We start from the raw sequence: 25,921 nt of genomic DNA, 5'->3' as shown, positions 1-25,921 counted from the left end.
CACTGGCATCAACACAGCAAATAATAGTAATGGCCCGGAGATGTTTTTATGACATTACAGCGTCCACGCTCGCTCGCTCTATCATTTGCATTTCCGTTTATGGTCAGTGCAGTGAAGCAGGAACATGTGGAGCGCCAGAGAAATTTCCAGTGTAAACAGTATATTTTGAAATCCACTGGGGCCAATGATCAATAGTTGTATGGACATGCAAATGGCACCGCTGTCATATGAGGTTAATGAAGGTTTTACCCAAGCATGTTATGGCCGCCATTCCCAGCCGGACCAAGGCTCTCATGACCAGAAATAACAGCATCACAGAGACCTGACCTTACAGCGGGGCATGTGTTATGTAATGGTCCTTAATCCGCACATGACTAAAACTTACACAGTACGGCCACAGCCCCAGCAGACCATGGCAACACGTCCTGTACGGCCATCAATGCCAGAGCTGAATTTACAATTCTGCTACTATTCCCTTTATTTTACTTGCCTCCAGAGCTGCATTCATAATTACGGTGTTACATCCTTTGTTTTCCATTCTTATCTAGATGGGAATTTTAACAGTGATGTAAAATCGTATACCACAGCAGAATTATGAATACAGCTCTTGAAGTGGCTGCTTGTGTTTCCACTCACATCTACTTTCTACCAACACTTACAGTCAAAGCTGCGATCACAATATAGATGTAATAAATATATAATAGATGACCGCCAACTGCTGTTCGTCTGACCGGTATAGCACTCAAATACACCATAGACATGCACCCTTGTTCACACAATGTATGAACAACGGACGTTATTTGGCACTCAAAACAGCTGTTGTTTTAAATTAAAATTGCAGTGAAGTCTATGGACAACTGCCGGAAAAAATTGACATGATCATTATTATGACGGGGGTAGCAAACAACCAATACATTGTGTGAAACAACGGCCATGAATTCAATGCAAATCATTGCATTATGAAAAGAATGGCCGATCTTTTCATCAAAAGTACATTGTGTGAATACAGCCTAAAGGAATACGTATCATTCAGACCCCTCTGTCCCGTCCCCCCCCCCCCCCCCCCCCCCCCCCCCAGGCTTCTCTGTGCTACTCCAGACCCCTGTATCCCCAGTCACTGGCTTGCAGGGTCGTGTGCACTTCCCCTTACTTTCTAAAAAGCCCCTTTAAGAGTAGAGTCCTGCTGAGATTTTCACCAAAAAAATGCTTTAAAAAATAGTCACTCTGCAGATACTGGAATAAGTTTGCATCACCCATCAGGTCCATTTTTATAGCCTATATAATGCCTGCTAACCATCACTGGTTCTACATTGTTACTGGTTTCATCCCAGCATAGCTGTATCCATGTGTATCAGTGCTGTAACTGGGTCATGTTACTGGGTCACCAGACTGACCTACAGACAAACAGGAAGTGGTGTATTCTCTCCAGTCTGACACAGGGCTCTCTGCTGCCACCTCTGTCCATGTCAGGAACTGTCCAGAGCAGGAGAGATTTTCTATGGGGATTTTCTGCTGCTCTGGACAGTTCCTGACATGGACAGAGGTGGCAGCAGAGAGACTGTGTCAGACTGGAGAGAATACACCACTTCCTGCAGGACATGCAGCAGCTAATAAGTACTGGAAGACTGGAGATTATTAAATACTGTAGAAGTAAATTATAAATATATATAACTTTCTGAAACCAGTTGATTTGAAAGAAAAATCTCTCCTATAGGAGAGGGTTAATAGGCAGCGGCTACTCCACCCCGATCCGCAGGTTCACTGTCTGTTCCAGCCAGAGTTTACATATAAACATGACAGTAATATCAGATCTGATTCAGAGCAGCGGCCGTCGTAACAATGTGTTATCAGCTTGTACCACAACAAAGGAGAAAGGAGGGTAAAAAAAAGGCGCCACGCGTGTAAATGATAAAAGATCGGAAAAGGAACAACACAAAACCAGAAGATGCGCTGTGAGATTGGAGGCGGATGAGCCCGGGCCGAGGCCTAGTCCAGGATCCGAACACTGAGCAACCGTGAGCCGGATGATGGATTTCATGGTGAGAGTCTGGTCGCCAGTGGGCTGCGGCCGTCGCGGTAAACACATTAGAGAAGATGCCTAAGGCGACGCGTCATGGCGGGTGTAAATCACAGCCGGGAGATGAAGGCAGCCATTGTTACCCCACATTATCCCCGTACTGTGAAAACACAAGAGACCCGGCCAAAGAACACAGGAGAGGACAACAACTCCATCATCTTCAAAACCAAGGACACACTGTCCAGGACAGGAGGCACGCAAAGCAATGGCTGACTATGTCCGTGGTGGGGCCAGACTACTGCAAAGCACAATGTCAGGGGAGAGAGGACACCCAGGAACACTGTGCGGGACTAAATGCAGACATGGAAACCCAGCCTATACACACTGACTGATCTCTACAATCAGCAGGGAGAGAAGCGCACAGCTGAGTGCTTCACTCCCCATTCCAAGACCAAGGCAATCCCATAGGCTTACAATATGTGTCCATCACATGACATAGAGCCGCAGTGAGCTTAGTACACACCTTTTCTGATCCATTCTTGTAGCACACACCCCAACTAATCAAAACTTGTTTGTGTCATCAGAAAATGACTTATTGTGTAAACAATGTTTTTATGTTAAACAGATTTTTAAAGAATTCTTGGTGACATTTTTTCTAATTTTTCATATTTCTAACTATATTATAAAATAATCCTAATGTCTTGCAGTTTTCATTCTCACCACTGGGGCTAAAACTAAGCTGAGACTTCCTGTTGTGTCTGTGGGGATAAGAGGAGGCTGCTGTAAAGTGATCTGTACAGCATTGCAGCGTCATGTGACATCAGTAGATAGAAGAGACAATAGCAGCTCCCTGTAGAATGACCTCTTCACAGGTCACAGAGCGCGCTCAGTAATGTCTCACATTCATCTCAAGGGACAAAGTCTGTCTATTGTCGTCTATGTCCATGAGTCTTGCTGTAAAGCATGTCACTAAATGCTAAGAACAGCCCAGGCCATACAGCTGCCCCATAACAATGTACAAAAAGTGAAATAAAATAAAATTACAGTCAGATAATAGAAACAGATTAGAGTAAAATAATAATTTTTAGTATCTGACTCCATTTAGGTGACACTTTCCCTTTAAATGTTTAAAAGAGCGTCTCTTGCTCTGGAAGACCTGTCCTGCATTACATAGACACCTCATCGATGTGAATAGACAATGTGTAATACTTCATTTTTCCTGTGGAGGTGCTGCAGGTAAATGCTACACTCATGGATTACATCCAATCACTGGGGGATTTATACCGGGGGACGAGTGGAGGTAAAACAGACATGGACACTGCTGTTCTGGTCAGGTGTTTCTGTGTTGTCGGTGACTTACAGACGTCTTCTCCCTGGCCTCACATATTCACCGCTATGTAACAGTCCATGAAACTCTTCTCACGTAATCTTCTTAAGGTTCCAGAGAGATGGGATCAGGCAGAGTCCCCAGGAGGGAGTACGGTGTCTCTGTAGGCTCATTGAGATATGTCAGGGTCCCCCTTGATACTATACACAGCAGGTATATAATGACCCCCCCCCATATACTGCAGGTAACAGTCGGGACCCTCTTAGTCCTGGATGTAGCTGTGTCTGATGAGCTGCAGATACTGGCAGAGCCGCTATGATTAATTAATCAGGTTACATCAGACGAGGATAATGAGCTGCCGGACGCATCGTGCTCTTCATCACACGCAGACACATGAAAGACGGAAAGTTACATCAGGACTTATTAACTCCTAGAGCACTCAGCTATTCTGGACCTGCTCAGGATTTCAAGACCATGGCTTTTTGCATACAAGCACAGCGCCACTCCTGTCTGCAGGTTGTGTGTGGTATTGCGGCTCCGCCCCCTTGACTGTTTTTTTCCCCAACTGTACAAAGTTACTTCAGTGAAGCTGAGATGCAGTACCAGACCCAACCCATGGATACTACTTGATGTGGGCTGAAAGCAGCCATGTTTTTCCACAAATGTAGCTGTATTTTGTACATTGTGTTTGCTCCTTTTTCCCACCACTGTTTTCCATGCTGCCTCCCTGTCTCTCCCTGTAGATGATGTACATACAGATAGTGCTGCCTCCCTGTCTCTCCCTGTAGATGATGTAGGTACAGATAGTACTGCCTCCCTGTCTCTCTTTGTAAATAATGTGAGTACAGATAGTACTGCCTCCCTGTCTCTCCCTGTAAATAATGTAAGTACAGATAGAACTGCCTCCCTGTCTCTCCCTGTAAATAATGTACAGATAGTACTGCCTCCCTGTCTCTCTCTGTAAATAATGTACAGATAGTACTGCCTCCCTGTCTGAACAGCACCCGTCTGCATAGGAAGGGGTGATGCCTGACTGTATGAGGGGAAGTCAGGGCCACGGATGTCTGGCTGCGGTTAATGATGACTCCCAGAACGACCCCCTTTCATGGCTCGACCGGGCGCCTGCTGGCTCTACAATGAGGGTTACCGCAAATTTGCCGGCATATGCAAGTACAAGCACGAGTGCTCCTCCTGCGGGGGCACTCATGCAGTCGTACGATGCCCCAGACCCGCAGGTAAGCAAGCTGCAAAAACCCCTGCGTCCGAAGCCAAGGACGCCAGTGAGCATTCTCGCGATGCGCCCTTGGCTAGAAATGTACCCCAATAAGGACGAAGCGGCTTTAATTCTTCAAGGCTTCACTGAAGGTTTTTTCATTCCATTTTTGTTTTCCAGCTCGCCTCAGTTTTCGGACAATCTCAAGTCGGCGCGTGAGCACCCTCAGGTTATGAGAGAGAAGATTGCTAAGGAAGTCGCTTTAGGGCGTATCGCCGGCCCTTTCGGAGTAATTCCTTTCGATAACCTGCGGGTGTCGCCGCTTGGTGTTGTTCCGAAGCGTGAGGAGGGTAAGTTTAGACTCATCCATCATCTTTCGCACCCTAAAGGCATGTCGGTTAACGACGGTATTCCGGAAGATGATGTATCGGTCTCTTATGTTTCATTCGACAGAGCGGTCATGTTGGTGAGGAAGGCGGACTCATGTGCCCTTATGGCCAAGTCGGACGTGGAATCGGCTTTCCGCTTGCTCCCTGTTCACCGCGAGTGTCACCATTTGTTAGGTTTTCAGTTGGACGGTCTTTTCTATTATGACATGTGCCTGCCTATGGGCTGTTCCATCTCGTGCCGCTACTTTGAGGTTTTCAGCTCCTTCCTGGAGTGGGTGGTGTGATTTGAGACAGGGTCAAATGCTGTTTTGCACTATTTAGACGATTTTCTTTTTGTTGGTCCTCAGTGGGATCATTCTTGCGTGCACTTGCTAACCACTTTCAAGTTTTTCATGGACAAATTTGGGGTACCTTTGTCTGAGGAGAAGACGGAGGGCCCCGCCACTCGTCTAACATTCCTGGGTATCGAAATAGACACAGTGGAAATGGTTTTCCGCCTTCCTAGCGACAAGCTGGAAAAAATGCGTAGCTTGATTGAAGGTTTCCTAGCTGTTGATAAGGTCACTCTCAGGCAAGTGCAGTCGTTGTTGGGCAACCTGGTCTTCGCCTGCCGAATCATGCCCATGGGGCGAATTTTTTCCGGACGCCTGGCCATATCCACTAGAGGCGCAAGGCGCCCAGGCCACAGAATACGCCTCACCGGTGTCCTTAAGGCAGATCTCTGGATCTGGCTCCAATTTTTGTCCTACTACAATGGACGTACTTGCCTGATGAGTGAACGTATGACGAACCAGGAATTAGCATTCTTTACGGATGCAGCTGGTTCCATAGGTTTTGGTGCTATCTTTGGTAATGATTGGTGCGTGGCAGAGTGGCCAGCAGCCTGGAGGTCTCGGGGTCTCTGCAGTAACCTTACGCTGCTTGAGCTGTTCCCGATAGTCGTTGCGGTGGAGATCTGGGGTCCTCAGCTTGCCAATCGTCACATCTGCTTTTGGTCCGATAACCAGGGCCGGCGTTAGGGGGGGGCAAGCAGGGCAAATGCCCAGGGCCCCCATCCCCCAGGGGCCCCCTACCGCAGTTCCAGTGGAGAGGAGAGCACAGACAGCGTCCTCCAGCGTCTGGGAGTGATCCCTGGCTGCTGCTATCAGGTGTCACGCAGAGGCTGCAGGACGCTGGGCTCCGTGTCTGCTCCCCCTCCCCCTCCCTCCAGCTCCTCTCACTGCACTTGACTTCCTGCTCTGGTGTGGAGCTGTCGGGACGATGGAGGAGAGGGCTGCCGGGTGAGGATGACAGCCTGCTGCAAGGAACATGAGGGAGATGCACCACTACACCCAGCATGCTAGAGGGAGTAAGTATTCTGTACATGTAGTGTGTAATGTGTATAAATGTAGGTGTATAATGCATGAATGTAGTGTGTGTTACATGTCAAGTATATAGTGTGTGGACTGGATGGTTTGTATCTGTATAATGTGTTTTCATGGGTGTGTTAGTGTGTGTGTGTGTGTGTATATATATATATATATATATATATATATATATATATATATATATATATATATAATGGTGTGTGTGTATAAGCACTGCTGACTCCAAGTGTTGAGGTGAATAGACTGTATATAGGAGCTGCAGCCATTCTCCGGCCTCATCAGTCCTATGTAATTGCTGCAGCTCCTATATATAGTGTATGATGACATCACTAAGGCAATACGGTGTATTTTATTGAGAAAAAAATAAGGTGGTATTCAGTCCTTAGGTGGTGGTCACTGTATGGTGGTAATATTGGTCTGTATATAGTGTCATTATGCAGTGGTCACTCTTTGGCATTAATATTGGTCTGTATATAGTGTATATATACACTCATTACTGCCATAGATTGACTACCACATAATGACACTATATACAGACCAATATTACCGCCATACAGTGACCACCACATAATGACTCTATATACACACTATATACAGACCAATAGTACAACCAGTGATCGCCCACATAATATTGGTCTGTATATAGTGTGTATATAGAGTCATTATACAGGGGTCAGTCTATGGCAGTAATTTTGGTCTGTATATAGAGTCATTATGCAGTGGTCACTCTATGGCGGTAATATTGGTCTGTATATAGTGTCATTATGCAGTGGTCACTCTTTGGCATTAATATTGGTCTGTATATAGCGTATATAGAGAGTCATTATTGCCATAGATTGACTACCACATAATGACACTATATACAGTACAGCCACAGTACAGTATATATAGTACAGCCATAGAGTGATCGCCACATAATATTGGTCTGTATACAGTGTATATACAGTCATTTATTATACAGTGGTCAGACTATAGCGGTAAAATTGGTCTGTATATAGTGTATATAGAGTCATTATGCGGTGGTCACTCTATGGCGGTAATATTGGTCTGTATGTAGAGTCATTATGGGGCGGTCACTTTTATGGTGGTAATATTGGCCTATATATAGTGTGTTTTCTTCAATAACGGTATGGAGGTAATATTTGGTCCTGATTATAGTGATTTTTTTTAATTTATTTTTTTAAAGCAATTCATATAAATAGTTCTTGTATTTACACCACTAGCGGCAGTCCTGACATTTAGCGGCAGTCCTGGCATTTAGCGGCATTCCTGGCATTTAGCGGCAGTCCTGGCATGTAGTGGCAGTCCCAGAATGTAGCGGCGGTCCTGACATGTAGGGGCAGTCCCAGAATGTAGCGGCGGTCCTGACATGTAGGGACAGTCCCGACATGTAGGGGCAGTCCCGACATGTAGAGGCGGTCCCGACATGTAGGGGCGGTCCCGACATGTAGGGGCGGTCCCGACATGTAGGGGCGGTCCCGACATGTAGGGGCGGTCCCGACATGTAGGGGCGGTCCCGACATGTAGCAGCGGTCCCGACATGTAGCAGCGGTCCCGACATGTAGCTGCGGTCCCGGCATGTAGCGGTAGTCCTGACATGTAGCGGCATGTAAACTTCTGAACTGAGTAAGGGCCCTAATACATGGAGCGAAAATTGTCCGAATCAGGACGCTATCGCTCTGTGAGGACACTGGGGAACATGATCAGGTAGTATATATCACAGACAAGGCCTGAGGACACCGGGGAACATGATCAGGTAGTATATATATATCTTTATTGTTTACTATATACAGCAAGGATTGCACACACATCACTAATGATATACTGTATATATACACATAGGGGGAGATTTATCAAACATGGTGTAAAGTGAAACTGGCTCAGTTGCCCCTAGCAACCAATCAGATTCCACCTTTCATTACTCAGATTCTAAGTAGGTGGAATCTGATTGGTTGCTAGGGGCAACTGAGCCAATTCTTCTTTACACCAGTTTGATAAATCTCCTCCATAGCTTTTGCTGTAGTAGGCTCTCTAAGCGAGCTCCATTCTACTAGATTGGCGCTCACTTCTGCAGAATATCAGGCCGTGTAATACGGCCTTAAAAGTGGCCGTATGCTTCCAATAACTGCTGGCTGAACATTCCTTCAGCTGACAATTATCTCTCCCATCTGGTCCCGTCCTCCCCATACACAGAAATTTGGCACATCTGAGTTTTCCTGTGTTTTCTATGAGAGGGTAAAGCCATAGCCATACAGATCTGATGGCGGCTTATCTCTCTTAGAACAAAGAGGTTGGGCATTGATTTTCCATCAAGCTTGATCCCCTATGTCCACTGATATCATCTGTCAGAGGACTGTCCAGAGAGCCCCATACACCTTACACTGATGGCCGAACCCACCAGGAGCAACAGGTACCACCAACAAAAGAGTAACATGTATGGGGACCTTAAATTGTTGCTAAAATATTTCAGCATTTGGGGCCCCACCTTTAACTTTGCCCAGGGCCACATCTAGTCTAAAACCGGCCCTGCCAATAACATGAGCGTTGTCCATACCTCCCAACCGTCCCGGATTTCGCGGGACAGTCCCGTTTTCGGGGTTCTGTCCCGCGGTCCCGGAACGGCCCCCCGTGTCCCGCATTTTAAGTGGCCCCAGCGAAAAAAACAATAAATCAGTTACTCACCTGTCCTCCGGTCCCAGCAGCTCCTCTCCCGGCAGAGCGCGCACTCCCGTCATCCTCCGGGGCGGGCAGCGGGGGTACAGAGTCACTAACTGTACCGGAAGTGACCTGCTCATGAATCACTTCCGGCACAGTCAGTGTCTGTATATCCCGCTGCCTGCCCCGGAGGATGACGGGAGTGCGCGCTCTGCCGGGAGAGGAGCTGCTGGGACCGGAGGACAGGTGAGTTACTGGTTTATTGTTTTTGCCGCTGGTGCCACACTAATGGGGGGATTGGCTACTCTGTGGGGCGCTATATGGGGTATTGGCTACTATGTGGGGCACTATATGGGGGCATTGGCTACTATGTGGGGCACTATATGGGGGATTGGCTACTATGTGGGGGGCATTGGCTACTATGTGGGGCACTATATGGAGGCATTAGCTACTATATGGGGGGCATTGGCTACTATGTGGGGCATATTTGGGGGATTGGCTACTATGTGGGGCATATATGGCGGCATTGTTTACTATGTGGGGCATATATGGGGGATTGGCTACTATGTGGGGCATATATGGGGGATTGGCTACTATGTGGGGCATATATGGGGGCATTGGCTACTATGTGGGCACTATATGGGGGATTGGCTACTATGTGGGGCATATATGGGGGCATGGCTACTATGTGGGGCACTATATGGGGCATTGGATACTATGTGGGGCACTATATGGGGCATTGCTACTATGTGGGGCTCTATATGGGGGCATTGGATACTATGTGGGGCACTATATGGGGGATTGGCTACTATGTGGGGCACTATATGGGGGATTGGCTACTATATGGGGCACTATATGGGGGCATTGGCTACTATGTGGGGCTCTATATGGGGCATTGGCTACTATATGGGGCACTATATGGGGGCATTGGCTACTATGTGGGGCTCTATATGGGGCATTGGATACTATGTGGGGCACTATATGGGGCATTGGATACTATGTGGGGCACTATATGGGGGATTGGATACTATGTGGGGCACTATATGGGGGATTGGATTCTATGTGGGGCACTATGTGGGGGATTGGATACTATGTGGGGCACTATGTGGGGGATTGGATTCTATGTGGGGCACTATGTGGGGGATTGGATACTTTGTGGGGCACTATGTGGGGGATTGGATTCTATGTGGGGCACTATGTGAGGATTGGATACTATGTTGGTCACTATATGGGGGCATTGGATACTATGTGGGGCACTATGTGGGGGATTGGATACTATGTGGGGCACTATGTGGGGGATTGGATACTATGTGGGGCACTATATGGGGGCATTGGATACTATGTGTGGCACTATTGGGGGGATTGAATACTATGTGGGGCACTATAATGGGGGATTGGATACCATATAGGGCATTTTTGGCGGGATTGGATACTGTATAGGGCACTATTCAGTCAGCAGCATGTGGTGACTGTAGGGGAGTGGCTATGGAGGGTTGATATAGGGGCGTGGCTATGGAGGGTTGCTATGGGGGTGTGGCTATGGAGGGTCGCTATGGGGGCGTGGCTATTGGGACCGCGGCGCACATGTCCCTCTTTGCTCTTTGCAAAAGTTGGGAGGTATGGCGTTGTCATGTATATTAACAATTTGTCTTCTTCTTCCACACCTGTTATTAACTTGAGACATTTGGTTCTTCGGTGCCTCGACTTTAACATCTATTTCAGGTCCAGTCATGTCCCAGGCGTGGATAACAGGGTTGCTGATGCTTTGTCTCGCTTTAATTGGCAGGAGTTCCGGAGTCTTTTGCCTGGGGCGGTCAAAACAGGCAAGGAGTGCCCAGAGCGGCTATGGAACTTGGTGGACCTGAAGTGATGTCCCTGGTGTCAGCATCGGTCTCCCCGGCCACGTGGCAGCAGCATGCTAAGGCGTGGGAGGAGTGGTGTGCCTTGGTAGGTTCTAGGGACGTTGTTCAAAATAAAAATTGTCGCCTGGAGGTCACGATTGAATTGTTGTTGCGCTTGCGAAGGGATGGCGCATCAGGTTCTGTTGCGCAGCGGAGGCTAGCTGGCGTTTCCTTTTATTTTAAACTTCTAGGTTGGGAAGATGTCACTCGTGCGTTTTTAATCAGGCAAGCGTTGAAGGGTTGGTAGAAAGAAAGGGTTACGGCGGACGAACGCAGGCCGGTTTCTTACCAGTTGCTGGCTCGCCTAGTTTCTCATTGCTCCATCGCTTGCAGATCTCCTTACGAGGCAGCCCTTATGGCAGCAGCGTTTGGTCTAGCCTTTTTCGGGGCCCTTACGGTGGGTGAGCTTCTCCCGCCTTCTAAGAGCAAAACAGGAGGGTTAATGGAGTCGGATGTGGTCATGGGCGATAGGGTGGTCCGGGTTCGGATTAGGAAGTCCAAGATTCACCAACTTGCTCAGGGGGCCTGGCTGCCGTTATGGTCTATCAATGGTCACGTGTGCCCGGTCAAGTTGGTGGGCGAATATTTGCGAATCAGGGTCCCGGGTAGTCAGTTCTTGCTGCATGAGGATGGTACCCCCCTCACGGTTTATCAGTTTAAGGCAATGTTCCGCACTTTGCTTAAGGGGCTAGGGCTCAGGGCGGAGGAATATGGGACCCACTCATTCAGAATCGGGGCAGCCACTGAGGCGGCCAGGGCAGGCCTGTCAGAGGAAACGGTCAAGAGGATTGGCCGTTGGCGCTCCAGCTGCTATGCGCGGTACGTTAGACCCGAGTTATTATAAGTGTACTAACTTTGTTTTCCTTTAGGGATTGTGCCTCCCTCGGTGTTCATAGTGGGCCATTCCTACATCTTCCGGGCTGGTCAAAGGGCGGAGATTCGTCCGGGAGGTCGGAGCCTTGGCTTTAGGCACATCCGAGTGTCATGGAGAGGGATCCGGGGATTGCGGTGGCAGCAGGTTCTCCCGGAGGTCATGGCCTTTGCGGCTACGGCGACAGGCCCTGTCATTCTCGTAGTCCATGCAGGGGGTAATGACCTGTGTCATTGCAAAATAGGCGAGTTGGGGACGCTGATGCGGGCGGACATAGAGCGCTTAGGATCCCTATTCTCTGAATGCGTACTCGTATGGTCAGAGATTATCCCTCGCCTGTTGTGGCATTATGCTAGGGATCCTGAGGCAGTGGAAAGATCCAGACGGACACTCAATGCCCGTATGTCCAGGTTTGTTAGATCGAGGTCTGGCGTGGGCGTACGACACCGCCAGCTAGAAGGGGGGGGGTAGCGGGCTGATGTCAGACGATGGAGTTCACCTTTCAGACATCGGGACGGACATATTCTTGTCCGGCCTGCAGGACGGAATAGAGCAGGCACTCTTCCTGTTGGGTGGTGGTCGGAGCCCTGTGTAGGCACAGAGCTCCTTCGTGGCGGGAAAAAACCTGTTTAGCAGTGCTGGGGTATAGCTGTCGTACGTGTACGGTGGGAGTCCGCCGGTGGCACCCCGAGGCTACCCCATAGGTTATTGGGCACTCCAGTGCCCGTGGTTATCTAACGGTTGAAATGGTTAAAATAAAAGCTGTGGCCGACCATCACCCAGCAAAGAAACACGGTTGTCTGTCTTTATTACTGGTGGCGTTAGTGTAATTCATGGTTAGTCATGGAACTCTATACAGTCTCTCTCTGTAAATAATGTACAAATAGTACTGCCTCCCTGTCTCTCTCTGTAAATAATGTACATATAGTACTGCCTCCCTGTCTCTCTCTGTAAATAATGTACATATAGTACTGCCTCCCTGTCACTCTCTGTAAATAATGTACATATAGTACTGCCTCCCTGTCTCTCTCTGTAAATAATGTACAGATAGTACTGCCTCCCTGTCTCTCTCTGTAAATAATGTACATATAGTACTGCCTCCCTGTCACTCTCTGTAAATAATGTACATATAGTACTGCCTTTCTGTCTCTCTTTGGAAATAATGTAAGTACAGATAGTACTGCCTCCCTGTCTCTCTCTGTAAATAATGTACAGATAGTACTGCCTCCCTGTCTCTCTTTGTAAATAATGTACAGATAGTACTGCCTCCCTGTCTCTCTCTGTAAATAATGTACATATAGTACTGCCTCCCTGTCACTCTCTGTAAATAATGTACAGATAGTACTGCCTCCCTGTCTCTCTCTGTAAATAATGTACAGATAGAACTGCCTCCCTGTCTCTCTCTGTAAATAATGTACAGATAGTACTGCCTCCCTGTCTCTCTCTGTAAATAATGTACAAATAGTACTGCCTCCCTGTCTCTCTCTGTAAATAATGTACATATAGTACTGCCTCCCTGTCTCTCTCTGTAAATAATGTACAGATAGTACTGCCTCCCTGTCTCTCTCTCTGTAAATAATGTACATATAGTACTGCCTCCCTGTCTCTCTTTGGAAATAATATAAGTACAGATAGTACTGCCTCCCTGTCTCTCTCTGTAAATCAGCGGTGGGGAACCTCCGGCTTCCCCCTGTGATGTGCACGCCGCTCTGGTGGGGAAGGAGTCGGCATACACGGCTGCCAGACACAGGAGGATGCTGTGAGTGCCAGCTCCTTCCCCACCAGAGTGGCACACGTCTTCTTTCTCTTGCGGGCCGCGTGTGTAGATGTCATTTCATCGCGTGCCGCCTGCAGGAGAAGACGGGCACGGGCTAGAGGGAAGAGAAGAGAACCTGTACAGCGTGGGAGCGGAGGAAAGGTGAGTAGGATGGGGTTTTTTTTGTTTTTTTTGGGACAGGCACTGGTGGTTAACTAGGCTTCCAGGGACATCACGGGGGGGGGGGGGGGGGGGTGTAACTAGGCCACCAGGGACATCACTGAGGGGGTTAACTAGGCTACCAGGGACATGACTGGGGGGGGGGGGGTAACTAGGATACCAGGGACATGACTGGGGGGGGGGTAACTAGGATACCAGGGACATGACTGGGGGGGGTGTAACTAGGATACCAGGGACATGACTGGGGAGGGGTAACTAGGATACCAGGGACATGACTGGGGGGGGGGGTAACTAGGCCACCAGGGACATGACTGGGGAGGTTAACAAGGCTACCAGGGACATGACTGGGGGGTCTAACTAGGCTACCAGGGACATGACTGGGGGTTAACTACAATAGCAGGGGCACTAGGGGAACAATACTTTGCGTTGCCCCGGGTGCTGCAAACCCCCGCTACTAACTGCCGCGCACAGTATGCGGCCCTCAAATGATTTTATTAATGCCCGACTGGTCCTCGACATGGAAAAAGTTCCTCACCCCTGCTGTAAATAATGTCGGTACAGATAGTACTGTACCCCCACCCCCCACCCCCACCATGTATGAGGATTTGTTACAATGTATTATGATAACCTGTAATGTATTTATATATTTAAACAAGCGCTGCGGAATCTGTTGGCGCTATACAAATAAATATTATTATTATTAGTCTACAAAGTTGTCTGTGAGCCCGTTTGGACATTCAGGGCTCTGGTAAAGCTGGGTGACAACTATGAAAGCTATAATGGTAGCTGAATAGGATTTTAACATCCTGAGAGAAGAGCATGACACCAGGAATTGGCATGTCAGAGGTTTTAGGGGACGATGGGGCACACATCATGGGGTAGTGGGGGGGGTCAGAGGCTAAGGGCACACATCATGGGGTAGTGGGGGGGGTCAGAGGCTAAGGGCACACATCATGGGGTAGTGGGGGGGGGCAGAGGCCGAGGGCACACATCATGGGGTAGTGGGGGGGGGGGGGTCAGAGGCCGGGGGCACACATCATGGGGTAGTGGGGGGGTCAGAGGCCGAGGGCACACATCATGGGGTAGTGGGGGGGGTCAGAGGCCGGGGGCACACATCATGGGGTAGTTGGGGGGTCAGAGGCCGAGGGCACACATCATGGGGTAGTGGGGGGGTCAGAGGCCGGGGCCACACATCATGGGGTAGTGGGGGGGGTCAGAGGCCGGGGGCACACATCATGGGGTAGTTGGGGGGTCAGAGGCTGAGGGCACACATCATGGGGTAGTGGGTGGGGGGGTCAGAGGCTGAGGGCACACATCATGGGGTAGTGGGTGGGGGGGTCAGAGGCCGAGGGCACACATCATGGGGTAGTGGGGGGGGGGGGCAGAGGCCGAGGGCACACATCATGGGGTAGTGGGGGGGGGGTCAGAGGACGAGGGCACACATCATGGGGTAGTGGGTGGGTCAGAGGCCGGGGGCACACATCATGGGGTAGTGGGGGGGGGGGTCAGAGGCCGAGGGCACACATCATGGGGTAGTGGGTGGGGGGGGTCAGAGGCCGAGGGCACACATCATGGGGTAGTGGGGGGGGGCCAGAGGCCGGGGGCACACATCATGGGGTAGTGGGGGGGGTCAGAGGCCGGGGGCACACATCATGGGGTAGTTGGGGGGTCAGAGGCTGAGGGCACACATCATGGGGTAGTGGGGGGGTCAGAGGCCGGGGGCACACATCATGGGGTAGTGGGGGGGGTCAGAGGCCGGGGGCACACATCATGGGGTAGTTGGGGGGTCAGAGGCTGAGGGCACACATCATGGGGTAGTGGGTGGGGGGGTCAGAGGCTGAGGGCACACATCATGGGGTAGTGGGTGGGGGGGTCAGAGGCCGAGGGCACACATCATGGGGTAGTGGGTGGGGGGGTCAGAGGCCGAGGGCACACATCATGGGGTAGTGGGGGGGGGGGGGGTCAGAGGCCGGGGGCACACATCATGGGGTAGTGGGGGGGGGGGTCAGAGGCCGAGGGCACACATCATGGGGTAGTGGGGGGGGTCAGAGGCCGAGGGCACACATCATGGGGTAGTGGGTGGGAGGGTCAGAGGCCGAGGGCACACATCATGGGGTAGTGGGGGGGGGTCAGAGGCCGGGGGCACACATCATGGGGTAGTTGGGGGCTCAAAGGCCGAAGGCACACATCATGGGGTAGTGGGGGGGGTCAGAGGCCGGGGGCACACATCATGGGGTAGTGGGGGGGGGGGGCAGAGGCCGAGGGCACACATCATGGGGTAGTGGGTGGGGGGGTCAGAGGCCGAGGGCACACATCATGGGGTAGTGGGTGGGGGGGTCAGAGGCCGAGGGCACACATCATGGGGTAGTGGGTGGGGGGGTCAGAGGCCGAGGGCACACATCATGGGGTAGTGGGGGGGGTCAGAGGCCGAGGGCACACATCATGGGGTAGTGGGGGGGTCAGAGGCCGAGGGCACACATCATGGGGTAGTGGGTGGGTGGGTCAGAGGCCGAGGGCACATATCATGGGGTAGTGGGTGGGGGGGGGGGGCAGAGGCCGAGGGCACACATCATGGGGTAGTGGGTGGGGGGGGGTCAGAGGCCGAGGGCACACATCATGGGGTAGTGGGTGGGGGGGGCAGAGGCCGAGGGCACACATCATGGGGTAGTGGGTGGGGGGGTCAGAGGCCGAGGGCACACATCATGGGGTAGTGGGTGGGGGGGTCATAGGCCGAGGGCACACATCATGGGGTAGTGGGTGGGGGGGTCAGAGGCCGAGGGCACACATCATGGGGTAGTGGGGGGGGGGGCAGAGGCCGAGGGCACACATCATGGGGTAGTGGGGGGGGGGCAGAGGCCGAGGGCACACATCATGGGGTAGTGGGGGGGGGGTCAGAGGCCGAGGGCACGCATCATGGGGTAGTGGGGGGGGGGCAGAGGCCGAGGGCACACATCATGGGGTAGTGGGGGGGGGGGGGGGTCAGAGGCCGAGGGCACACATCATGGGGTAGTGGGGGGGGGGGGGCAGAGGCCGAGGGCACACATCATGGGGTAGTGGGGGGGCAGACTCTATCATCCAGCACCATCTATTTCCAGTATGAGACACCAAACAGCGAGGACCCTTTAAGGATTATACAGGTTCCCTCTCAGGGATTAGTATCTCTTCCCGGCTGATTATGGATTTCCCTTACATCTCCGCAGCCAATCACCATACAGGCAGAGACATTTACTGCGACAAACAGAGAGCACAAGCTTTTTCTTAAAGGGCCAGCACACGTCCCTCATCCCCCATCTGTAGACAGCAGATAACTGTCCCCTGAATGATCGGAGTGCTCCACATACACACGGCCTGCGCTCTATTCATTGTCTATAGGGATTATTGCTGAGGTCATTGCTGAGTAATAGACTGTATTCATCCCATCTACGGTCACCTCTCCTCAGCCTGACATGGCTGATAACAGGGAGCAATAACTCACATGCAACACCGGGAAAGGCAGCGAGAACACAAACTGCAGATCCCTTTAAGATAGAGGGAATCCTGAGCGGTGTGCAGGGGGTTTCCCTGTGCTCTGATTCCAGGTTCATTGATCCTAATCCCCAGGAGCCGGATTAGTTGTGTTGTTTGCAGTGCGAATTTTATCATTACAGATGTGTGTGTATGTATGTATGTATGTATGTGTGTGTGTGTGTGGATGTATGTATGTGCCTGTGTGTATGTATGTATGTGCCTGTGTGTATGTGTGTGTGTATGTATGTATGTGTGTGTATGTATGTATGTGCCTGTGTGTGTATGTATGTATGTGTGTATGAATGTATGTGCCTGTATGTGTGTGTGTGTATGTATGTATGTATGTGCCTGTGTGTATGTATGTATGTATGTATGTGTGTGCCTGCGTGTATGTATGTATGTGTATGGATGTATGTATGGGCCTGTGTGTATGTATGTATGTGTGTATGTGTGTGTGTATGTATGTGTGTGTATGTATGTATGTGCCTGTGTGTCTGTGTGTATGTATGTTAGATAGGGTCAGTGCTGCACACCTCTGCCTTAGAATGTGGAAGCCGGTGCTCAGTGGTAACTGGGTTCTTCACCCATAAATCATGTATAGGAGAAAACCACGGCACTCGATATTGCAAGAATAAGTGAAAAGTTTATTTTTTAGCAAAATGATATACGGTATTTTACTCCGACCATACATAGAAATGACACACTCCACCGACCTCTCTCCCTACATGCAGCATCCAAGAGACCCTATTGCCTGAGGAAGGTCCATAGCGGACCGAAACGTTGCACCTGGTCTCAGCCCTTATATTTTCTATGTATGGTCGGAGTAAAATACCGTATATCATTTTGCTAAAAAATAAACTTTTCACTTATTCTTGCAATATCGAGTGCCGTGGTTTTCTCCTATACATGTGTGTATGTATGTGTGTGTGTATGTATGTATGTGCCTGTGTGTATGTGTGTGTGGATGTATGTATGTGCCTGTGTGTATGTATGTATGTATGTATGTGTGTGTGTGTATGTATGTGCCTGTGTGTATGTATGTATGTGTGTGGATGTATGTATGTATGTATGTGTGTTGATGTATGTATGTGCCTGTGTGTATGTGTGTGTGGATGTATGTATGTGTCTGTGTGTATGTATGTGTATGTATGTATGTATGTGCCTGTGTGTATGTATGTATGTATGTGCCTGTGTGTATGTATGTATGTATGTATGTGTGTGTGTGTGTGTGTATGTATGTATGTGCCTGTGTGGATGTATGTATGTATGTATGTGTGTGGATGTATGTATGTATGTATGTATGTGTGTGTATGTATGTATGTGCCTGTGTGTATGTATGTATGTATGTATGTATGTGTGTGAATGTATGTATGTATGTATGTGTGTGGATGTATGTATATAGTGAGATTCATTATTACAGACATGTATGTGTGTGATGTGTGTATGTGCGTGTGGATGAGTGTGTATATGTATGTGTGTTTATGTATGTATATAGTGAGATTCATCTTTACAGACAGCAGCAATTTAAAAAAAATCTATCAAAATTTTGAATGCTAAAAATTGAATAAGAATTTTAAAAATTAAAAATATTGAAACTAAAAATTATTTTCAAAAATTGAACAAAAAATGTCAATTAAAAATTTAATTAAAAAATTAAAAATAATAAAAAAATTTACAAATATTATCCTTAAACTAAAAATAGAATTATTTCAAAATTTTCAAATGTGGAAAAGTACAATATTTTACGAGAAAACAATCTCATCACAGAGCTATAACATTACAGGATTCGTGCCCAATGTTGCTGCATTCATCCAGGCAGGACAGGCTGACAGCAGTGGGCTTGGCCATAGGGAGGATGGGGTGTGTTAAGTTGTCATGACAGGACGAGGTGATGGAGGAAGACGATGAGGTGTGAGAATAATGGCCCCAAAGGAGCATAGGAGGCTGGAGTTGTGGGACCTCCATTCTTTGCCCCTGCGCCTCTCCCGGTAGATTATTTGTCCAATGAGCAGTGAGGCACATATACCGCCCTTGTCCGTACTTAGAACTCCAAATGTCCGTGCCGAGTTGCACTCTACTAGAGACACAAAGACGCAAGGAGTTGCCAACCTTCTTTTCCAGGCAGCTGTGCAGAGCGGGAACTGCTTATTGGCCGATAAATGGCGACTTGCCACTCTCCGTCTTGGTTGGGCATAAGCCAACAGCTCCCTAAGTGGCTTGGACTGTACTACCTGCAATGGGAGAGACTACAGGGACCTGGTCATATGCAGGGCAATCAGCTTAGCGGGTAGTCCATTTAGCATGTCTGCCCTAGGGTGGGTGCTGACGTAGTGCTGTCTTATTGGGATGGCTTCATCCTGAGACTGTTCTCTCAGCAGTGGCAGCTGATGAAGGCCACAGGCCGAAACGCCACGTCCTCCTTGTATGTAACTGTATGATGTGATACCACAATAAAAGTACACTAAAGAATTTGGTGAGTGCCGGGACTTTCCTTTACTGTCTGCTGGGACTATTGCCCACCACGAGCACCACCTCTACTGCAGAGTGCCGTCTCACTCCTATACCATATAAACCAGTGGATTCTCAATGCTGCCTTCCAATCGCTGACTGTCCTGACATCCCTCCAATAGATCTTAAGGGTAGAGCGGCTGAGACTCTGGGGGGGTGCTAGGCTTGACAGAAGTTCTCCTGCTGATGAATCTTTCAAAGCTGACTTACGGCTGAGACATGACAGGAGACGGTGCTGAGGAAACGTCCTGCCCTGGGCACGGGCTGGTGTTGACACTGCTTCGTGAGGACTTTCTGAGGAGTGCTGGCTCCGGGATTGACTACTGACTGTCGTGTAGCTGGAGCTTGGAAGGATCTTTTCCACAATACCAGCCTGGCTAGTATTAGAGTCTTAAGTTATATTCACAAGTCTGTTGTTCTGTCCGCAATTGTGGGCACGCAATAGCGCACAGATCATAAAACCAATGTTATTCAATGGCCCCGTTCACACGGCCATACATGTATACGGATTCGTGCCGCAAAAAAAAAATTTGATGATAGTTGATACCTGTCCAAAAGGTAACTGCCTGAAGCATGCTCAGTACAGACACTGAATGAACAGGGGATTCTGGGAGATTTTAGCTCTGAGGCCTGCAGAATTGTGAACGTAGACTTGAAGTATAACCCAAAACTGAAGACCAGTACGGGATAATGAATAAATATATATATATATATATATATATATATATATATATATATATATATTGTGGGGGGGTTAGCTCCGTCACAGGTATCACAGACACAGCAGAGTTAAAATCACTGGGTTTTATTTCACAAAGTCCAAGCAGTAACAAAATAGCTTCTTTTCAGCAGGTGCAAATAACATAAAGATAGCCTTGCTTCAGGCACAAAGGGTTAAACGAAAACAGGATTTCTCACCAGAACAGTCTTTTTAGGCTACAGCAGATTCTCCAGCTTCTCTGCCTGGAACCAACACAGCAGAACCTCCAAACAAGCTCCAGCCTTGGAGTTACACACCACCCCCAGCTCACCTAGTCTCCTGGCTGTTATAGGCCAGGGAAAACCCGGGATGGATACGTGGGAGCAGTCATCCCACCCAACTCTGAGACTGCTCCAGTAAAAGCCGGCCCGGAACAACTGCTTGAAAGCAGGTATACTAAATTAGAAAAAAACTGTCAGTAACCTATGGTTACTGACCAATTCTATCCGGCCTACTCCACCGAGGCCTTGAACCACAGTGACACGTATCTGTCATCGACCACCATACCTTGTGCCTTGTCACATACCCCCCCCCCCTCTGCCCAAAGCCGTGGGGCTGGGCACTTTCAACCAGCAGGCAGTGTACCCTTGACAGGGCATCTGCATTACCATGCAATTTACCTGCTCTATGTTCCACATTGAAACAATAATCTTGTAATGCCAGAAACCAGCGTGTTATCCTGGCATTATTCCCCTTTTTCATTCTCATCCATTTCAGTGGGGCATGGTCAGAAACCAACTTAAACCTTCTGCCCAGTAGGTAATACTTAAGGGAATCCAATGCCCACTTAATGGCCAGGCACTCCTTTTCCACAATGGAGTAATTTTTCTCGGCAGGGGAAAGCTTACGGCTGAGATACATAACTGGGTGCTCTTCTCCATTTATGTCCTGGGACATTACTGCACCCAGGCCTACATCGGACGCATCCGTCTGGACCACAAATTCCTTAGAGAAATCGGGTGCTACCAAGACTGGCTGCTTGCATAAGGCAAGTTTTAGTTCATTAAAGGCTCTCTCTGCCTCCGGTGACCATTTAACCATAACTGACTGGGTCCCTTTTGTGAGTTCAGTTAATGGAGCTGCTATTGTGGCAAAGTCTGGGACAAACCGTCTGTAGTAGCCTACCATACCCAAGAATGCCCTTACTTGTTTTTTTGTTAGTGGGCGGGGCCAATTCTGTATGGCTTCGACCTTGTTAATCTGAGGTTTAATTAAGCCTCTACCTACAATGTACCCCAGATATTTGGCCTCTTCCATCCCAACCGCACATTTTTGGGGGTTGATGGTAAATCCCGCTCTCCTTAGGGCATCTAAGACTGCCTGTAGTTTTTCTAGATGACTTCCCCAGTCACGGCTAAATATCACAATGTCATCTAGGTACGCAGCAGCATACTTCTTGTGAGGGATCAGTATGCGATCCATCGCCCTTTGAAATGTGGCAGGAGCTCCCTGCAACCCAAAAGGCATTCTGGTGTATTGGTAGCATCCCTCCAAGGTGGAAAAGGCAGTCTTTTCCTTGGCCTCCTTAGACAGGGGGATTTGCCAATACCCCTTTGTGAGGTCCAAGGTGGTGATGTACCGGGCTGGACCTAGCCTTTCGATGAGTTCATCCACCCGTGGCATCGGGTATGCATCCACACTGGAGACCTCATTAAGCTTTCTATAGTCGTTGCAGAAGCGCCACTCCCCACTTGGTTTTGGCACTAAGACTATTGGGCTTGACCACCCACTCTTAGACTCTTCTATAACACCCAACTTTAGCATTCGTTCTACCTCTTGGGAAACCACTTGTCTACGGGCCTCAGGTATTCTATAAGGTTTTAGGTTTACCCTAATATGAGGGTCTGTGACAATCTCATGCTCAATCACGGAGGTGAGACCAGGTAGCTCAGAGAACAGATCCTTATTCTGTTCTAAGAGTTCCCTACATTGCTGTTTCTGAGACGGTGAAAGGGTGTCTGCAATAGTGACATCTTGGAAACCCACCTCTGGCTGAGTAAGGAAACAAGGTGTGTCTATAGAATCCTTATCTTTCCAGGGTTTGAGGAGGTTTACATGATATACCTGGATGGGCTTCCTTTTACCTGGCTGGTGTATTTTGTAATTAACCTCATTTACTTTTTCAAGGACTTCAAACGGTCCCTGCAACTTCGCAAGGAATTTACTTTCCACTGTGGGTACCAGTACAAGTACCCGATCCCCAGGGTGAAACTGTCTAATCCTGGCCGTTCTGTTATATACCCTACTTTGGGCTTCTTGAGCATGGAGAAGATGGGCCTTAACTATTGGCATAACATTGTGCAACATGCTCTATTATGCTTTTATATGGCGTTGCCTCGCTTTCCCAGGTCTCTTTAGCTACATCCAGTAACCCTCGAGGGTGTCGTCCGTACAAGAGTTCAAAGGGTGAAAACCCTGTGGAGGCTTGAGGGACTTCCCTTATAGAGGATAATAGATAGGGTATCAGACAGTCCCAATCTCGCCCATCTTTCTCTACAGCCTTTCTTAACATAGCCTTCAGCGTCTTATTAAAACGCTCTACTAACCCATCAGTCTGTGGATGGTATACTGATGTTCGTAGTTGCTTTATATTCAGGACTTTACATAATTCTTTCATAACCCGTGACATGAAGGGTGTTCCCTGATCGGTCAAGACCTCTTTAGGCAGCCCTGTCCTGGAAAAAATATGGACCAATTCTCGTGCAATACATTTTGATGAGGTATTTCTTAAGGGTACGGCCTCTGGGTATCGTGTAGCATAGTCCAGGAGAACCAAAATGTATTGGTGGCCTCTAGCAGATTTGACTAACGGGCCTACAATGTCCATGGCTATGCGCTCAAATGGTGTTTCTATGATGGGCAGGGGTACTAATGGGCTACGGAAATGAGAGACCGGAGCGGTTATTTGGCAGGTTGGATGAACCGGTCCATGACAACTCTTTCCACCATCTGTGCTGGGGTGCAGGACTCTGGCTGTAGCCATTTTTGTACAAGATGAAACAAGTCAAACATTTGTGACCTGGGTGGCTTATCTTTATTATATGCCCAGTGTTGCACCCGTTGGGCTCGGACAGCCAGGTTCACACCCAGGCGGGCCAGGATCTCCGCTTTTAGTTTGCTGTAGTCTTTGGCCTCTGGTAGTGGTAAATCAAAATAGGCCTTCTGAGGCTCCCCGGTCAGGTAAGGCGCAAGGACCTCCGCCCATTGCTCTGGCGGTAATTTTTCCCTCTCTGCTACTCTTTCAAATATGGTCAAAAAGGCCTCAACATCGTCCTCTGGTGTCATCTTTTGTAGCGCCTCCCTGACCGATTTCCGGGTTCTGCCAATGTCCTCTTTCCCAGAAGGAGCTGCCTCCTCTTTCCTCTGGGATGTCTCGTTCAGTGCGGCAAGCTGACGGAGCAGGAGTTTATTGGTCTCCTGTTGGGCCTGCATGGCCTCCATGTGGGCTCTCTGCTGCTGGGCGCTGGTTTGCTGCTGCTGCTGCATCCAAACACCACTTGTGGGGGGGTTAGCTCCGTCACAGGTATCACAGACACAGCAGAGTTAAAATCACTGGGTTTTATTTCACAAAGTCCAAGCAGTAACAAAATAGCTTCTCTTCAGCAGGTGCAAATAACATAAGGATAGCCTGGCTTCAGGCACAAAGGGTTAAACGAAAACAGGATTTCTCACCAGAACAGTCTTTTTAGGCTACAGCAGATTCTCCAGCTTCTCTGCCTGGAACCAACACAGCAGAACCTCCAAACAAGCTCCAGCCTTGGAGTTACACACCACACCCAGCTCACCTAGTCTCCTGGTTGTTATAGGGAAAACCCGGGATGGATACGTGGGAGCAGTCATCCCACCCAACTCTGAGACTGCTCCAGTAAAAGCCGGCCCGGAACAACTGCTTGAAAGCAGGTATACTAAATTAGAAAAAAACTGTCAGTAACCTATGGTTACTGACCAATTCTATCCGGCCTACTCCACCGAGGCCTTGAACCACGGTGACACGTATCTGTCATCGACCACCATACCTTGTGCCTTGTCACAATATATATATATATATATATATATATATATATATATATATATAGCAACTCCGCTAAATATAGAGAATGGTGACAGGAGACAGACAGACACTTGGCGACAGTAACATGGCTGCTTCTCAGATCCTCCATGGCAGTGATTTACTATATGCCATGTAGCAGGAGTGCTAAGTAATTTCTTACATTTCTTATGGTTCTGGAGTACGATGAAAATATGGAGAATTCACTTCCTGAATGAGATAATATTTCTTAGCTGTCACTCTGAAAATTAGAATGAACCCTTTAAAAGTCACAGATCCCAGAGACTGCTATAAATAAGAAATATGCAAATTACAAATCAATCACAGGTCGGATCTGAATACCTGAATGTAAATGAGGAACGTGAGTCACTTCATAACCATCTTCATTACTGGATTTACCTCCTCACTGATCTCTGCTGTATCCTACACAATGTGACCTGTAACACAGAACGTGGGCTAACTATCCTAATATATATATATGGACACATGGAGCTAAAGATACAAGCAAATCAAACTTTTGTGAAATCAAAGTGTCCACTTTGGAAGCTACACTGATCGACAATTTATTCCACATGCTGTTGAAAATGGAATAGACAACAGGTGTAAATAATTGGCAATTAGCAAGATCCCCTCAATAAAGGAGGGTCCTGCAGGTGGGGACCACAGACCACTTCTCAGAACCTATGCTTTCTGGCTGATGTTTTGGTCACTTTTAAATGTTGGTGCTTTCACACTAGTGGTAGCATGAGACGGATTCTATAACCCCCACAAGTGGCTCAGGTAGTGCAGCTTATCCAGGATGGTACATTAATACGAGCTGTGGCAAGAAGGTTTACTGTGTCTGTCCGAATAGTGTCCAGAGGCTGGAGCGCTACTAGGAGACAGGCCAGTACACCTGGAGACGTGGAGGAGGCCGTAAGGGGGGCAACAACCCAGCAGCAGAGCTGTTACCGCCGCCTGTGTAAGGAGGAACAGGAGGAGCACTGACCTCCAGCAGGCCACATGCATGTGTCTGCACAAACGGTTAGAAACTGACTCCATGAGGATAGTATGATGGCCCAACGTCCACCGATGCAGGCAATTGGCATTTGCCAGAGAATACCAGGATTGGCAGCTTTACCCCTGGCCCCCTGTGCTCTTCACAGATGAGAGCAGGTTCACCGACGTCTGGAGACGCCACGGAGACCGATCTGCTGCCTGCAACATCCTTCAGCATGAACGATTTGGCAGTGGGTCAGTAATGGTTAGGGGTGGCGTTTGTTTGGAGGGCCGCACAGCCCTCCATGTGCTGCCAGAGGTAGCCTGACTGCCATTAGGTACCGGGATCCTCAGAGCCCTTGTGAGACCATATGCTGGTCCGGTTGGGGTTCCTCCTAAAGCAGGACAATGCTAGACCTTGTGTGGCTGGAGTGTGTCAGCAGT

General features: G+C 49.0%; 1 protein-coding gene across 1 annotated transcript in view; it reads right to left on the bottom strand.

Moving 5' to 3' along the window:
• Window positions 1-24,937, bottom strand: part of DCLRE1A (DNA cross-link repair 1A) — an 80,938-nt gene extending 56,001 nt beyond the window's left edge. Inside the window, exon 1 of the mRNA XM_069979752.1 lies at window positions 24,842-24,937. The gene's annotated coding sequence lies outside the window, so the exon portion shown is untranslated. The remainder of the gene's footprint in view (window positions 1-24,841) is intronic.
• Window positions 24,938-25,921: the final 984 nt, after the last annotated feature.

This window comes from Dendropsophus ebraccatus, chromosome 8 (assembly GCF_027789765.1).
Source record: "Dendropsophus ebraccatus isolate aDenEbr1 chromosome 8, aDenEbr1.pat, whole genome shotgun sequence".
Taxonomy (NCBI): domain Eukaryota; kingdom Metazoa; phylum Chordata; class Amphibia; order Anura; family Hylidae; genus Dendropsophus; species Dendropsophus ebraccatus.
This window is presented reverse-complemented; position numbering and strand designations above follow the sequence as displayed.